This window comes from Pezoporus occidentalis, unplaced genomic scaffold, assembly GCF_034315485.1.
Source record: "Pezoporus occidentalis ecotype Australia unplaced genomic scaffold, CSIRO_AGI_Poc_V1 ctg52, whole genome shotgun sequence".
NCBI lineage: Eukaryota > Metazoa > Chordata > Aves > Psittaciformes > Psittacidae > Pezoporus > Pezoporus occidentalis.
Genome location: NW_026915858.1, coordinates 1,687,196 through 1,705,878, shown reverse-complemented (window position 1 = coordinate 1,705,878; position 18,683 = coordinate 1,687,196). Strand labels below are relative to the sequence as shown.

Below are 18,683 nucleotides of genomic sequence, written 5' to 3'. Positions count from 1 at the left end.
ATGCAGTGTGGTATTTGGTTAATTTATTGGCTTACATTCTCTTGTGTTTTATTTTTCTAACGGTTTAGACAAATTTTAAAGTGCTACAGGATCAGAAGGGAACGTAATTGTGCTGGGTATTAATTCACCTAGTAAATTTAGGATTTCAAGTTTTAATTCATATGGTGTTTAACTAAGAGCTTAAAATAACTTGAAACCTGGGTAAATGTATTTAATACCTTGTAACCTTTTGGGGGGAGGGACAGCACGGGAGAGGCTTGTTTGTTTTTTTTGTGGGGTATCTTTTTGTTTGCTTTTTAAGCTATAAACCAGTGGTGCAGTACTGTCTGCAAGAAGCAATCCTTGATGAAAGTTTGTTTTGGAAGCTCTAAAATTTGAGTCATTAATGATTTTTTTTTTTTTATTTTTTTTGGACCAATCTTGAACACTTGGCTACTTTTTCATGCATGTGTGATCATATGGCATTTAGTGGGAGATCTCAGAATATTGTAATATAAGCTAAATAGTTTTTTTGATAGATTTTTTTTCCTTGTTAAATGTGTGTTTGTAGAATTGCATTTGTCTGCTCCCAACTTTGAAATAGATTTAGTAAGACAAACTCCCAAACCCTGGCTACTTTTAAAATACTTTTACAGTTTGGAAGGAGTAGTTGCAATGATCTCCAGTATGTACTGAATTCTAGTATGGTTTTCTAGTAGTGCTTTAAAGGTTGATCTGTGCTGTTATGTTTGAGTAGATTCTAACTGCTAACAGAACTCCCAGCTATTTTATGCAGTCTAGGATAGAACTGTCAGGAATGTTGATCTCTTTAGTCGCAGTGCCATTTCTTTACATTACTAGTACAAAAATGAGTTCATTTCTCATGGTTTCTCTGGTTTCACACAAGATTTTACTGACGCCTATTTTTTTACAATCATCTATCAACTATGCAAAGCACTTTATCCAGGCGTTTAGCTTGGTTTTTTTATTTTTCTATACCACAAATATCCTTTATCCTGTATAATGTTCCCACTAGAAGTATAGCTGTATTTGGCTGCATGATAGAGCCAAGGCTTTAGAAATGCCTAACCAGTACTTCTTACATATTTTTTCTTTATAGCTCAGATTTTCTTCCTAAAGACAAGACTTTAGCTTTAACATTAGACTTCTGGGTTTTTTTCCTTAAGGTTTCAGAGATGCAATGTGTGCTTAAATTAGAGATCCAACAAGATTCCAGTTAACTGCATACAATAATCTATAATGAACACCCTACACATTAATATATAATTGCATGTTAGGCCTGTGTGTGCGTTTAGGGACTATGTCTGTTAAATGAGATATCTCTAATAAAATTGTCTGTCATCACATGAAATGTAACAACTGTTTGAAATTGTAACTGTTGCGGAGAATGTGGTTGTCAGTGCCTTCCCTAATCCCCTTTCTTATAAAGATACAGTGTATCCTTTTCTGTGTTTAAGCTTTTATGGCTGTTTACAAGTGCAGCAAGAATAGCAAAAAATTCTTGTGTTTAAAAACAGAAGGAAAAAATTGAACTGAAGATGTCATCTAGAAGAAAAGCAAATTTTATATTTCATGAAGATAAATATTACATTTAAAACAAAGATTTATATCTAGTATTTATTTCCAAAATTGAAATGAGTATTTTTTTTTGTTGTTGTTGTTGTCTTGTGTTGTTTTGTGGTTTTTTTTTCACCAAAATCTTCTTAGTCTGAGTGTGCCTTGTGAATGTTGAAAGTGGAAGTCTGGCAAAAACAGTACATGCAATTCTCTGTCTTTTGAAGTTGACTAATCTTTTCCAATTCAGTAACTTTCTCTTAATGTGGTTTATCATTTCAGGGACAATGTTACCCCTAGTGTGGCTGCAGTACTCTGAATATATTTCTGTGAGGTTTTGTGTAGCCTCTTGTGGTTGCCCTGGCTCCATCAGAAGTAGCTGGGAGGTTTCTGCCTCAGAATTTTGGGCCACCTTTCTTATGTCACTTTACACCACTATCCCCTACCCCCCTCCCCTGGGGAGCACTGGTAATCTACAAATAAGATCAGGGCCCTTTTTATTACAGCCCTCAATTTGTTGCTGGTCAGTAATATTGGGAAAGGAGGCTGTATGAAAGAATGTAGTAAGAAAAATAGCTATGGAAAGGGCAGGCAAATTTAACTGACAGCTGGTAAAGCCCAACCTTTTAATCTGGATTTGAGATTATTTTACTGAAAGTTGTATTTACAGCAGAGCTTGCTCTGCTAACAGAAGCATAACTTCGAACAACAGACACATCGCTGCCCTGAATTCAAGACAGATGTGCAGGAAGTGAATGCACTCTAAATGTTAGTGGGCAAAATAAATGTTTATTTGTTAATATTTGGCTATTGGTGACAAAGGAACATGAGAAGATCTTTGGTTTCTTACTTGACTGCATACACTGACACATAGAAATGATGAGCTAGAGAAACTCTCAAAGGTTTAACTGAATTATTTCACTGGAGCATAAAATTTCTCTTACGCTGCATTATTTAAATGTTCTGTACTGGAATTCTTGACGCATTGAAGTATCACGTAGCCTTAGTGCTCATAGGTCCAAGAGATACTCTAAATGGAAAGCAATCAGGAAAGAATGACTCAACATCTGGAAAATAAGACTTGTGATTAGTTTATGTTATGGGAGGTCCAGAGGTGATCTGAACATTATTTATTCTAATAACAATATATGTGCGTAAGCATAATTGTTTGAAACATACAATACTGAAATATTTGTCAAGAACGGGTATTTTCCCAAAAGACATTTTGCTCTTTAAACAAGGTATGAGGACAAACCATTACACAATATGTTCGAGTTCTTTGGACATTTTTTATACTGGAAGGTAAACCAGCTGCCCCAAAATATTATTTGTTTTGAACGCACAAAGATACAGAACAGTTTTTCTGTCAGGTGGCAAGCCTTTATTTCTTTGTTAAAGGCATGATCCCTAAAGCAACTGTAGTCAGTGCCAGTTAATTACAAAGTTTGAAACTTTTGCTGTTAGTTCTGGCTTATTAATTGAGAACTGAAATTTTCTAAACTTTTTTGTTTACCTTTGCTCAAATATTGTACATTCTGACACCTAAGAATTTAAAAGATTGTCACTTACTCTTGCCCTCTTACAGCCTTTCCAAATGTGTTTGTATTCTTCTGAAACACCAAGGAAGGATTACTTTGTTCAGCATTTTTCTGTCCTGTGAACTACTGCTTCCTCAGAACTTCACACCATAATCCTCAGTCTTATTCCTTTATTTCTTCTTAGCTTTATGCTACCATATTCATTACATTGTGCCTGCTGTTAGATTTCAAGCTCACACAGTTTGTTTATAATTATTTCACAAGCTCCTATTGTGAAATTATTGGTAAGGAAAACAATGGAATACACAAAATGGCTTTTATAAAAGACAGACTAGAGTTAAATTAGAGTGCAACACATATGTCTTGCTGCAAATGTTTCTATTGCTTTGATGCTATTAGTATGTGTACAGTATTCTGCGCTGAGCAGCCCAAAGCAAAACTGAAGCCCTCATCCGGCCAGATGAGGAGCCCTCACTCCTGCCAGAGACAGCTAGTGAGGAAGTACATTGAAGGTTTTTGGAGACAGCCTGGGTTTCTAATGGATGTGCCATAAACCCCAAAGCTCTGGGTAAAGGCCCTGAAAGCCAGTCTGGAATATTGGGAGTATGCCTTGAGTCCTCTTTCTAGCCTCTGAGTTTTTTTCTGAAGCTCAGTTCAGTGACCAGAGGCCAATCAAGCAATAACAGCAGTTGTTAAGGAAAAAAATACAACCTTGGTTATCATTTTTCTTTAACTATGCATGCAATGCATCAAGATAGTGAGAGACAGCAACATATCTTCTAGAAAGGAACTGGATGCTTTATGTGATACATGCTTTTAGAATTAAAAATAAATTTTTAGAATTAAAACAATTTTCTATAATGTAAAATACATTTTGAAGATTTTTTTTTTTATTTTAATGAGGAAAATCAAATTGAGGGGTATGTTTTGGTTTTTTTTTTCCCGATATTTGAATCAGCAGAGACTAATTACTACCACATTGGATAGCTTAGATAATTAAAGATTTTTGTTCTTAAGAACATATGAATGTAATTTAATTGAGAAGTTTGTAAGAAACTAATGCATTGTTTTTCTGTAGTTTCAGTTGAAACAGTTTGTTGTTGGGTTTGTGTTTTTTTTATTTGTTTTGGGTTTTTTTTGTTCTTCTTAGAAGATTAACTTCAAAATGTTGAGGGAGAAGTTTCAGGAAAGTTCCGTTCTCCCAAAAGAAGAAAAAAAAATGCAGTACTGTTATTTCTTACTCGTGTTCCGCATAGTCACGTCTAAGAGGGGTGATCAAAAAATCCTAAGTATAAAAGCAACAAAATATATGCCATTAGCAGCAGTACCATGCAAAAACTGGGGGGAAGAAGGAAGAGGGGAAAAAGAGCACTTGGTCTCCTTTCCATAGCAGAAATATTTTCCAGTGGTCATAGTTTTATACATTGCTGAACTACAAAGAGATTTTAGCATATGCAAATGAAGAAAAGCTTGTTAGTTGACTAAGACCTTCCAATAACAGAGTCACACATTTTTTCATTAAGTTAAAAGGTTTAGAAGAAAAGGATATTTGCCATAATAATCTGTGATGTGTTCATATTTGTTTTATTTGAACACATTTTATGCACAAAAAGAAATTAATTAACAGCACTTACATGTCTATAGCTGTTAAAATCTAATTTAAATACAAGGTAGTTGAATATTTAGTACAAACTTGCACAGTATATTCCTTTTTTTCTTTTTTTTTTTTTTCCTTTCACATTCAGTGTATCTATTTTTACTGAGTTTTTCTTATCATCCCTCTTTTAAGGAAGCAATTAAAATTACATGCTGTATTTGATCAAATGGAGATCTATCTAGCTTAGTATCCAATCTCCTGTGTGGATAACCAGAAGAAAAAGAAAACATAATAATAATAATAATAAAAAAGAGCTGCACTGACTGATCATTGTATAGCTTTTATAGATTTCTGTTTCATTTCATCTTTTGCAGTAGTTGTCTTTCTCCAAATTGAAAAGTTTGTTTGGAATGACTTTCATGCAAGTCTGTTCTTTTTATTTTTTTTTTTGTTGTTGTTGTTGTTGTTGTTTTCCTTTGTACCACCTACGATCCATAGTTCGGTGTCTTTCTTCTCTTTGCAAGTGAGGTGACCAGCCTTGTACAGTTTTCAAGATTTATATGCACCATATGCCTGTGCCATGGTATCGCGTCATCATCTATTTTAGGCTCATTTTTTTTCTGTTTTTTTTTTTTACTACCATTCTGTTTGCTTTTAACTGTTGCTAATTATCGATGTTATGTTTTCACAGAACTATGAAAACAATCTGAGTGTCTGTTTTGGAGCAGTAGTTGCTAATTTTGTATCTGTCAAAGCGTTTTTACAGTTTGGTTCCTTTGCCTCCCCCCCTTCCCTCCTCCCCTCCACCTACTTTGCATGTATTGACAGTGAATATCTAAGAGAACCTTTCGTAACTGTTTCTGGTCAGCTTTAAAGAGGCTAGCTTTTATTATCTGTCGACATTGCCACCTCACGTTCTTTAAACAGCATAGGAACCTGCAAACACGCTAGTAAGGCTTCACTGCTACAGCTCTGTACTTTGAAAACTGATCATTCATTTTTGTAATTGATATCGTGGGGGGGTTGGGGGTTTTGGGTTGTTCTTTTTTTTGTTGTTGTTGTTTTTTGTTTGTTTGTTTTTTTTCTGAGGAGTTTTTATTTTCACTCAGAATAGACCTTTCCTCTTATCCTTTGACAGCATGATTTTCTTCTGAAGCCTTAGGTAAGGATTGTGAGGAGTCTTTTTGCAAATCCAGTATCACTTTGATCATTCTTACCTGTGCCTTTGTTGTCTCCATTAAAGCAGTAGCATTTGATTTTTTGATCATGAGTGTCTACTATAAAATGACATGGTATGTTGCTTTCTGATTACATTAGTTTATCTGTATGTACTTCAAAAAAGCTGTTCTTACATATAAAACAGATGCTTTCCAGGCACAGAGGCCAGGCAAACTGGTTTGTAGTTTCCAGCATCATCTCGGGAATCCTCTTGCAATTTGTATTCACCTGTTCTGAAACTTGTTCGAGTTTGAGACAGTGTCCAAACCTTTATTGCTTGAGAGATATAGAACTTGTCTGAGAACCTGTTTGACCTTTTCTGTGGTTGTGAATCCTAACACAAATACTTTGTTTAACCTTTTCCGATTCTCTTTCTTTTGTGCTTGTTTTACAGTCAGATTATCTGAAAGCCCAACTGTTTCCTGTCAGGGTTCATACAGCTGATGTGTTTGAAAGCAGTTTTATTACTGGCTTTATGCATTTGGCAAGTTGGGTTTAGACCTTTTGGTGGTTCTCCAGTTTACATTGAACTAATGAGACTTTGCTTTTCTATTTTCTTTGGCTGATTAGCACTTTTTGAAGAGTATCCTTCATTTACAGATGTCCCCCATGCTCTCATGTTTAATCATATATGTGAGGTTTGAGGAGTAGGAATACTGGGGAAGTGAAAAGCCTAAAGGGAAAAGGGTGCTTTGAATTTTTCAGTTGACAATTTTTTATTTTTCCTCTGAACCTGTAATGGAAGCTTCCTTCTGACCTCTAAGCTTTTTTACCCATTTAACTGGCTTCTCATTTGCATTCTTTCTTGTAAAGTCTAATTTTATGGTGTTACTTTTAAAAATCTTTCCCTTGTCCTATAGTCATTTAAGAGTGTTATGGTGTCTCTTAACTGTTTTGTACGTTATTCAGAAGTAAATCTACCGTTGCTTCTCCTCTTTTGCTATTTCTTCCCAGTTGCTTTGAGCAATAATTACAATACCCTGAAATTTAGATTCTGCATGATGTCTCAAAAATATACTTAACAGATTAAACTTTTTGTTATGTTTTCTATGTTGCATATTATCTGACAGCTTTTACCATTTACAGGTCATGTTTAACATGCTTGTTGAGTGGTCTGTTCCAGGGCACTAACTGCTGTGTTTCTACTCGGGCATGAACTTCCGCTGTAATGAATGTGGTAGGTTTGTACAGACTCGTGCTTCCCTGGGTGTTCATTGCCACCCTTCTGCAGTAACGAATTATGGCACCATAAAGAACCTTATATTATTAGTGTCACTGATTATCTTCCTTCTGTTATGCTTAGAACAGCTATTAAATCTTTCAGTAAATATAAATTTGCCCATTGCCAGTGTTAGATGCCTGGAAAATATATAGGGTTACACCATACACACAGTATGGACTTCGTGTATTGACCGCTGTTTATCCGTGTCATTTTTCTGACTCGTCTCGCTTGGTTTACGCCCGGACTTTCTTCCTCTCCGCCACACCGCTTCCCCCTCCGGCCCGGCCAGGTGATGTGCCGCGCCGTCCCTGCCACCCTCCTCCGCGCGAGGTGGGCCTCACTTCTTGTCCTGCGCTGCCGGGCTCACTGCCCCAGGCGGCCCCGCGCCCGGGCCCGGCTCCCCTCTTCCAGCAGCAGGTGGCAACAGCGGCCCACGCTGCCGCCGCCGGCGGGAAGTTCCGCGGTCCGTCGCCGGGAGACGCTGGCCCGGGTTTATGAGCTACCTAGGTTTATCCTACCTTTAACCGTTCTTCCTCTAGTTTTGTCGTGATCCCTCAGCAAAGAAGGATCAAGGTTATTGCCGTTGTTCTGCTGTTCCACAGGAGACCTCCCCAAGCAATATGTGCTAGGCTCTGCTTCAGTAATTACTTTAGCTACCTGGACACAAAACAGAGCTCAAAGGTATTGAACTGAAGCATTACAGAGTGCCTCTTGTAATCTTAAAGTTCTCAGTAGGCTGAATCCAGTCATGATGCTGAAATAAATACACATCAGTGATTCCAAATAATAGTTGGTGGTTGTTGTTGTTGTTGTTTTTGGGGGGGTGTTTGGTGGTTCTTTTTTTTTTTTTGGGGGGGGGGGGTGTTGTTTGTTTTTTTTTTCTTAGAATGTATATGTTCTGTTTTTTCATGTATCTAGGAATTTGATTTTGTCGCAATCCCAGCCCTTATTTCCTTGAGTTATTAATACCAGCTTTTGAGAAGCACTTTGGAGCATGAAAAGAGATGGAACTTAAACCATAAACATGCATCCTTCTGCCCTCAGTTATCACAGTATTGTGATTTGAATTGTAAAGCTGTGTCATCTGTCATCTATCTAGCCAAAAATGTTGCGTTATTTTCATAATCCCACCACACTTAGAACATGGACTAAATATCACAAGATCATTACATCATTTTCTTAGCATCTGTAGCTCTTTAATACTATAACTTCAGAATATTTGATGAAAGGCTTAATGTGCATTAGTATGATACAATCCCTAATGCTTATCCACATATCAGACTGGGCAGACATATAGAATACCAGGCTACATCCAGTGTGTTCTCTGCTGTGCCAAATATAAAATTGAAATTTGGTTGGGAGAATAAATTGAGGGTATGTCATTTTAATTCAGTGAAATACAACCATCTGATAGAGGAAAAGGGACATTTGATTTTGAAATGAAACTTCTCAAATATTTTGTATTTCTGTATTTTGACTTGTGACTGTAAGAGTTGACTGTACTGCAGTTACAGATAAATGGCAACTTACTTTGCCTGATTTCTGAATCCCTTAAGTTTCCATGTAGTATTTTCTAACCAGCTGTAGTACTGTAGGTACTGATGATATAATACACAATTCACTAGCTTGAACCATTAAGCAGGGAAAGCTTGTTTCTGAATGATTCTGAATGCCTTCATGGGTAAAAGAACTTGCAGTACTTTCTGTTGTAAATCATTAAAAAGTAGCTACATTCTGTGCAGTCTATGTAAAATTATACTTGGCTTGTGGATGTTAGAGAAGACTAAGTAGAGAACTTTGGAGGGACTTCACAAAAGGCAAACACATAGCTCAACTCTGTATTTTAAAAAGAGCATTCTAGGCGCTTCGTCTGGCTGCTAAGGCAAGTCAGTAATATTGCCTGCTAATTTCTGCCTCAAGCTATTAGTCTGTATAAATACGAACATTTTAGCAGTATAAATTATCCTAAGTTTTAGCTGAAATTCTGACCCTTCAACCTTTGCTTTCTTTGAAGTCGCCGACCATTTTCTTATGGACTTTGGTGAGTCTAGGATTTCGTACTAATACTTTAAGTGATGGAGAAGTCAATATATCCCATGAAACATTGTTCAAAAGATTAATATCCCTCCTTTTAGCACTTAAAGTGTTCTTTCCATAGTGAGTTTGTCAGATTAATTTACAGACATCCTTCATTCTTTTCTGCTTTTGGTCTGTGAAATTATGGAGCCATCTACTTTTGGCTATCTTCTCATGCAGGTATATGTAAGAACTGTAATCAGATTGCTTCTTAACTTTCTTTTCTATAAGCTAAATAGATCAAGCAATTCCATAGAAAGACAATTCCTGAGGTTATTGAGGCTATTCCCTTTGTTGGTGTTCTTTGATGTTCCATCAGCTATAGCTCTAGTCCAAAGACTGTTTTGACTTCTAGTCACTTCTTGAGAGACAAGGGGTCTTACATTAGTTATTGATCATAATTACTGAGTGTAATCAAGATAGTTCTTTGAGTGACTTTGAGTCTGCTCAGAAAAGACCAGCTTTCTCATTGCTATTGCCAAATGGACTTCACTGAGGATTAATAACTATTTTTAATATCTTTCTTTTCTGTGTTGGTAAAGATGTATTTAATTGCAGTAAATTGAGAGCAGATTCCTATGGAAGCCAAAGATACTCTTCTTTCTGGTGGTGTTTCATGAGCCATTCAGTTTTCAGATCTATGAGTTATGCAGTTGTTAACTCCTGCACTCAAAACTAAATTACTTGAGTAATTTAAGTATTCTGAATTGCCAACACCAACACACTTGGAGCTCCATTAACTGTATACTAGCTGTGGGTAAATTGAGAGCACAAAAGCACAGATCTTAAGTTAGCTGCTTAATGTCGCGAATATTAAAAAAAAAAAAACAAACCAAAAAGTACATTTGGTATCTACCCTGCTAACTTCATCAAACAAATATGCAGAGTGCTATAAAACAGGTATATCCTTGCCATTATTATGATGGATTAATTATGGCCACTTTGTCTCAAACAAATACAATAGCAAAAAAATTGAGAGGTTCAGTAGTGGAGTAAAAGAATGATTGAAAAGTGGAATGCACATAAGGAGCATGGAAAGGCTGGGACTGTTCAGAGTTGCACAGGGTCATAGAGTAAGGCAAATAGTTCAGAGCCCCTATACAAAAAAGTTAGCATCCTCCTAGAGATTATGATGTTAGAACAACAAATAAATTATTCTTCCAATAGTTGCAATAATGTTAATCTACATCTATTCTTGAGTTTGCACTACTTTGAACCAGTGTTTCATCTTTGCCAGTGAACTACTGCATGATTCTAAATAAATCTCTTGGTCCTTCTCCTGCATTTTATTTATCTTTTGGTATCATTTAGAAAGAGTTCCATAAAGCATGAAAGAAAAATTTTCTTTTTTGCTTATGGACTGGGCTTATCAGAGTTAGCCATAGCTTTGTTACTTTGAGCCCCTCCAATGAAAATAGCTAATTTGGAATTAAACCAAACTCCAGGAAATTTGAATTCTGAAAAAAATCCACACATAATTTGTATTCCAAACAAGTCTTGCTAACTTCTTCAAGCAGCACTCAGTAAGAGATGCTACCTTGTTCTGCAAAGTTTGACTTGCATGCATCCTTTGACTGTCATGGGTACACCATCATTGTACCATCACTTGAACCACAGGTAACGTGGAAATCCAGACCTAATGTCATTGAAACAGAGATTGAAAAGCATTAGAGCCTATGTGGATCTGAAAGAAAAGTCAAAGACTAATGTGCAGGAAACCCAAATTTTATTTCTCTTGACTCATGAATACAAAGCTATAAATCGTATCTGTCTGCAGACAAATCAATACACAGTGTCAGGTCCACTGCTTATTTTGCCTTGCAGCTGATACATTTGTCCAGCTTGTTTTTATAACGTGCACTGTAAATACATACTGTCATGTAAACATCCAAAAACGTTTTCCTCAGGTATCCAGTACTAGTAGTCTCCCCAGCAAAAGTGGTATAGTTGATAGGTATGACAAGTTTTGTTTTGAGAACCTCTAAATGGAATGCCTGTGGCATGTTATACTACCTAACCAGTGGAAAAGCTTAGTATAAGCTGATACTGAAGTAAAAGCCAATAGCATTGTTTTTTATACCAGTAATTTTATTTTCTGTAACAGAACTTCTTACATGTAAAATATGTCCTTATGCCAATGATTAATTTTATACAAAATTCTTGTTCTTGAAACACTTTCAAAAATACATTTAAGGGTCAGGAATCTTGTCTAGAGAACAACCCCCTACTATAAGCTTAGAGTACTTTTTAAAAAAATTTATTTAAATGTGTTGTATCATTTGCATTTGTGTACTATGCTAAGCGTTAAGTAGCATTTTGGGAGTTATTATGGTAATTGTTTCCAGTCTATTGAAAATCTTGAATCCTGCCAGTCAATCTTGCAATCCAAATTCACTCCCCAAAGACTCTGGCAGGTTCATTGAGACTGTTTGCTTCTCTGTGCGTTATAGTTTAAAATAAGCTTAATCTGGTGAAATGCCAGCCTTTTCTCAACCTTCCTATATTCCACACCCATGTTTTTTTCACCTGCCAAATTCAAACAAATCTTATCTAAACAATTAAGATAAGCACTGAAGCACTCTCTATAGTCAAATCAGCAAACCTCTCAAAACCAGAATTGAAATACAATCTCTCTAAATTAAACAGTCTACAATGGCAATCATGTTTGTATTTAAACATTTTATTCTGAAAGGATTACAGCATCAGTCTCCATTTTTTTTTCCAGCCTAGACAAGAAGGCGACATAGTGAGTCAAACAAAATATATTTGTTCTTTAAGAACTGAACTTGCACACTTTTTATAAACAAACTGTATAGGTGTATGAAGTTAGACTTCACATAATCAGTAACTGCTGTTCTTAACATAGGAGTCAATTGTTTGAAATGTATGTAATGTAACTGTTTATATTAACAATGTATAGCTATATATAAAACCTAGTTATATATTTTGTTGAGTGTGTATATATATTTATATGTACATAAAAATCTCTATCGATACAATTTTGTTGCTGTAATGTAGGGGTACAACATTAAGGAATAGGAATTTTAAGGACAAATGTCTAAAAAACTGAATTGTGTTGGTAAGAGAAGACTCAGTACAAAAAGTGATACTAAATAGTCACTCTTTTCAATGAAGTCTTCTGCAAAATTTCAAACTTTGCAAACGCATCTTCTTGCCTTACTGCTTCCCAGAAACGTAAGTGCATGTTCTTGAAGGTATTTAATAATTTCAAGTCCTTTAAAAACAATCTGAAGCAACAGCTAAGCTCAGTCCATGGCTCCTGCTTGGAAATTTTGTATATTGTTCTGGTTTTATACATAAACTTTAGATCAAGGTGAATTACTGCCCCAGTAAAACTTTGTGCAAGCAGTTCTAATTGCTGTGTCTTGCCTCTGATTCATGCTGTATGTACTTAGGTTGAAGATCCAATCTCCATTGTGCTTTGTGCAATGAAAGTTTTGGTCCTGAGAAGGCTAGAGTATTTGCTAATAGATAAACATTATCACAAAGGTACTGAGGGCAAGCAGGTAGGTAATAATATGAAATTGTTTTCATTTATGTTAACTCTCCCTAGTTCAGCCATGCCTCTACCTACGCATTAGCAGCAGGGCTTTTTTAATGCAAGTTGTGTAAGACCTGTTTTAAAATTCTGTTCTTTCACTTTCTGAGAATTGTATAAAAATTCTACAGTCACTGTCATTTTGTGTTTTTTCCATATTTATGTAGACAAAACATTTATTTTGGAGGCCCATTTGGGGTTTAACTTTCTGCATTAGGGGATTCACATTTCTCTTTTTTGAGATAAAGAATAATCCCAAGAGAACAGGAGTAGTTGTCAAGTTGTTGGAAGTATCGCAGACAAAAACATGACCTTGTACAGTAGGCCTGTGTTAGATGAATGATGCCAATAAACTCACATGGGGAAGAAAAAAAGACAAAGGATAGCAATTTTTGAAGTCGTGGGTTTACTATGCAACTGAAAATAAGACTGCAAACTTTGTATCTTAATTGATTTTTTTAAATATAAATAGCAAGTTTGATTGAAATCTGGGTTTACTTTGCAAGCAGCTTGATATTGTATCATACCATAATCATTATAGTAGGAAAGGAAGCCAGTTCACTTTGATCTTCTTCTAAGGCTCTCTTGGTTCTTTTTTTTTGCTAAGAACATTGAGGCAGATATTGTTTCTTCTACTTCTGAATTGAGCAGTTCAGCTGTCAGTCATTCCAAGGAACTTGATGAAATTGTCTACTTTGAACCTTTCTTTTTTTTCTGGTTTGCTAGTATTTACATGTGTGGTGTTCTTGCATTTTCTTCCAAAGACATCTCTCAGTGAAGACTTCCATTCCGTATTCAGCAAACAAACATATTAGTTCTTTTTTTTCTAATTTGTTGTAAGCACCATTTCATAAGTTTATCAGGATATATATTGAGTTGTCTTCCTTGCAACAGAATTTTCCACTGTTTAAGCTTTACCAGTATGCTAGTTTCCTGATGATGCTGAATTTTGACTATTTGAAGTTTCCTACTTGTATGTTGTTCTTGGAGCAGGTGTGTGTTTGTTTTTTTGTTTTTTATTTGGTTTTGTAATTTACTCAGAAATAATCAGTCAAGGAAGATCATACAGTGTGCCACATTTGACCTATTCATGTAGTCCTGTGTGTTTTTTTCTTCCAAATATACTTTTTATATATATGAAAATGAATGTCTCATCAAATTTTCCAGTACAATTACTTGAAAAATTTTAGAAGGTTGAATGACTTTTAATGTTACCATTCTTCCTCAAAATCACGTAGTAATTTTGAGACTTTATTTATGCTTATGGTTTCTATATAATATACATACAGTTTCATGAGATCATTCAGTGAAGAAGAATCAGTGCCTTTGTAATTTGCTGAAGTGACTGTCTGTTGCTCCATTTGAGAGAGCAGAGGTGAAGTCTTGCAAAGACTTGGTGCTCTTCTGGAGAAAATGTAAGTGTGAAAGGGAAGAAGCAAAGAGAAGCAGCAAAGATGTTCAGGAGGAAAAAAGGAGTGGCCTCTTGGAGTGATACTGCTTGTTTTTTTGAGAGCCATGGAAAAGTCATTTGTGGTGGAAGTCAGCATTAAGAACTTGAGTGGGTAGCTTGCTTGTTGGTCTCCCTGAGACATGGATCTGAATATAGCAGGATTGGTTCAGAATTCCTTTTGCAAATTAGAAGTGGTTTTGCTTCAGCTACTGCTTCTTTTATGGGGAGTTAAACTGTAATCGGTTATTAATTAAGTTGGAAATTGCTCAGTCATTTTTGGGGGAGACAGCAGTGCTCCTAGGCGGTCTTCAAAGAGGACACTCACTTTTAGATGGAGACTGGAGACATAAAAGCTTAGGAAATGTACTTGGAAAGGCCAGAGAAATGTAGTGTGATTTGAAGCTTGCCCTGAGAAGAGGGAAGACATAAACCCAAGATTTGGACTGAAAACCAGCTTTCTGAAAGTCACCCTTCTGAAAGTATGGTTGTTCTAATGGGAGTTTTATGACATAAAAGTTGGACTAAAGGATGGAGTTGATAATTCCTTTTTTTTCCCCTGAAACTCTACTCAGTGTGAAATTCTGAATTTTGGCCACTTCATTTTAAAAGGAAATTCCAGAGGTTTGGACTTGCAAATAGAATAGAATTTCCAAGTACTAATGGTTTATGTAAGTGGTGCTATTAGATTCATAGCCTCAGGCAAGTGTAGGTTTGCTGTGTCTATATTGCCTATTTTGTTCTGTTGGTAGCTGGTAGTTCACAGTGTAGACAGATGAATAATTGACTATAATGATCTGTCTTACAATTAAAAAAAATGTAACTACTTCCATTTATAGTGTTCCTGAGAATACACTATATCCTCCAACTCTCTGCTGGTCTTTTCTCATGCCTTTTTTCTTCAGGATTATATTTACAGGGAAAAACTTTGATCTCATTGGTGGCTTGGTTACATACTGTGCTCTTCTGAAGATGTGGGTGATGATTATTCATTGTGTTGTGTTTATTTTTTTGTGGTGTTTGTTTGCTTTTTTTTTTTTTGGAGTCTGTGTTCTAAACTGGCTTCTATGTATGTGGGAGGAGGTCTGGTTGTCCTCAGAGTTTAAGTATGCCTCTGAAAATAGTTGTGTGCTTTACACTAATCCCACTTTTTTTAGCACCAGTGTTCTGCTTCTGTCAGGTGACCTATCTTCTCAGGTGCCTAGCCAGACTTGCAAATGACTTAGTATTACTAAGAATAGTAAGTCTTTGTCCCGCTGCATATATTTTATCATCCTTCCAGTTTGAAAATAATACCTAAGTTGGCTTTGTTATTGTGTGTTTGTGTAATTTATTTTTTCATTCAATTTATGTTGTAGAAACAAGGACAGAATGCAAACTCCTCCATTCTGCTAAATCTTCTATATTCTGCAGTAGCATAGAAAAAGATATCATTTCTGTCCCAAACATGCCAGTTTAAATTTCCATGTAGATTGTGATAAAAACAATGAAGGTGTCAAGAATATTTAAGACCAACAAGAGATTCCTGAACCTTTATTTTAGGTAGAAATCTTTTTAAATCCTTTCTCCCCCTCTGTCTTTTAAATTATCAAGAAATCATTTGTGATTGCTCTTCAAACCCCTCTTCTTACTGCGTGATTTTTTTTCTAATCATCTGTTGACTAGTGCTTAATTTAAAAAACAGGTCATTGCTTTGTAGTTCTTTTTATTTTTACCTGTGCATATTTGTGTGTCTAGACACACTTGGTTCAAATTTTATTTTATCATATCTATATATTTGTATCCATATACAGTTATGTACATGTACATCAAGTAATCTTATAGCATCAGGGCTTGAGATGGGGCTGGCTTGCTGGTTTTATTGGCAGCAGTGTCAATAGGAATGCAAGAAAGCAGCAGAACTATGAAATCTTGAAGGTAAGAGCTAAATGCCTGAGACTGATGTGATTAAAAGTAAGTTGTTCCTTTCAGGTATTCTTCACTGCTTTCTTACGAATGTATCAGGAAGGCTGGGTGATGGGCTGGCTATTAAAGATTGTTTCATAGTAGTCAAGACCAGGAAATGGCAATATCAACTTTGAAACAAGAAAATCGTTTTCTAAAATAGTGACATGAGCGAAAATATCCAGTGACTGCAAGACTATTATAAACCCTTCTCCAAAATTTTGCTTCAAAGTGTACTGGAATTGTAGCATAGCTCAAAATATTTTCATATGAGGAAATTAATGTTTGTCTGTATTTTTTGTCATTATTTTGCCACCACATGTGGAATCCTTTGGTTAGAAATTTGTGTAGTCATGCCGATTGTAGGGGGTGTCCATGTTTAGCCGTTGAGCTTGGCTACATAAAGAAACATCATTGTTTTTTATCAGTTCAAATTGTCTAGATAATTGAATTAGATGTGCAACAGTCATGATTTATTTTGCGAGCTATCGTGTTCTGTATGACAGTGCTGCAGTACTGCCAAGGAACAGAAGCTCATCTCCTGACTCCCCAGAGTGAGAGCAAACCTAGAGTGAACGTTAAAAATCCTAATGGGATACTAGAGTGCTATTTATGAACATATACATCTTTAGATGAAGTGTGTAGAAATATATTTTTCTTGGGAGGCAGGGATGTGAAACATATATACTAGGATCTAATTTCTTCAACTCTTTGTCTCAGAGTGATTTGTTTTAAGTAGCTCCCTGAAGTATGTACACTCTTCTGCATACCTGTTTTGTTGAAAGTACACAGACCTGGCACCATTGTGTTTGCCAGACATTCTCTTATCTCCTGCAAGCATTCAAACAAAAGTGTTCTATTGCTCCTTGAGTAATCCATGGGTGATCTTAATATTGAGCAAAAGTCAGAGCAGGAGCTTATGTCATATTTCTTAATGCAAGATTAGGCAGTCTCTGGAAGGAAGTGGAACAAGGAGAAGAGTCTCTGGAAGGGGGGTGCAGCAGGGAAAAGACAGCCACATCAAAATAAATAGTTGAAGGGTCGTGTGTTCATATATGAAATCATTGCATAAGCGCAAGAATGCTGAGATGTAGGGAAAATACAAACTGATATCCACAATCCTCGTTTTTATTAAGCTGTTTGTACACAGGCTTTGATATACATGTTTTTGTAAAGTCAAGCTCTCAAACCAATCTAGACCCATTTTCTATTTGTGTGTTAATTTTAGTCTCCAGTTCTACAAGGCAAATTTGGCATATTTTTAAGCATGCAGATAGTCCTACTGAGCAACAAGGATTATTAAATACAGCATATACTGCAGTACCTTGTTGGGAGGGCATCTTTAAGCAATAATTATTATGCTTGGGGGGGTGGTAATTATAAAATATATCAAATAAGTAGTAGCAGGTTTTTGCATATGCCTCTTCCCAGAAAAACAAAACAAACCCCATCATTTTCTAATATTGATATTATTTTCTAAATATGGATATTATTTCTGAATATTGAAGAAGTTCCTAATTAACTTTTAGTCAACCCTAGAATTTAGAGTTGTGTCATGCTTAGGGATACAGTATAGCCTGCTGAATTTAATCAAGATCAACACTACTGTCATTGTAATTTTGTTATATTGTAACTAAAACTATGTCTCAGGCCTGGAAAGTGGAACATGATGAGTCACCGGTTCAGACTGGTATTTTTAATTGCTATGGAGCAATCCGAAACACATGAGCTTGAATTCTATTGTCTGCAGTATAGGTATATACAAAGAATTTGTATTTAGAACAGAGATTCTAATGCAACATTCTAAATTTCTTGCAAAGTTTAAAACCTGGATGAGGTAATCTGGATTTATCTGGCTTTTAAATGAATGGTCAGTATGCTTGTAAAAACTATGTAAGAGGAAGACTAAAAAGTACTATTTGAAAAAGATTTTTTTTACTAACTGAGAATAATTCTTCACTAGATTCAAGAAACATTTCCTACATTCTATGAAATTTTCCTAATACAAGTCAGGAGTCAGGGATGTGTTCCTAAAAGTGTGTATCTCCTGATTTTTGGGTGTGTTTTTTGTTTTTGGTTTGTTTGTTTTGTTTTTTTGTCCAGGTTAGGTAGATGGAAATCGCTCTCTCTGTGCTGTTTAACTGATTTTTTGATGCTGAAAAAATACTGTATGTGTGTGGTGCCAGAATTGGTTGGGAACAGGAAAAGCGTATTTTGTATCTGTACTAAACATGTCGGCTTAGTGCATAGAAGACTTGACCCTTGTCAGGTGTTTTGAAGTTAACTGGCTGACTTACGGATTAATCAGTTTAAGACTGAAGCCAACAGTGACAGGAATGAGCTTTGTTGTGTGAATGTGTGTGTGGGGGGCTGTGGTGCAGATTTACAAATTTTTATAATGCTTTCAGTTGGACCATGAAAGTCTGATGTAGAGCTTATCTCTGATCTCTGGCTATGGCCATACTCATGGGATCATGTTTGTGTGTCTGGGGGGAGGAAGGTGAATTCTTTAACACTTGACACCTGGT

At 35.9% G+C, this 18,683-nt stretch overlaps 1 protein-coding gene across 2 annotated transcripts in view; it reads left to right on the top strand.

The window, feature by feature from the left end:
* FMN2 (formin 2) overlaps nucleotides 1-18,683 on the top strand; it is a 161,181-nt gene that overhangs the window by 74,713 nt on the left and 67,785 nt on the right. The window lies entirely within an intron of this gene.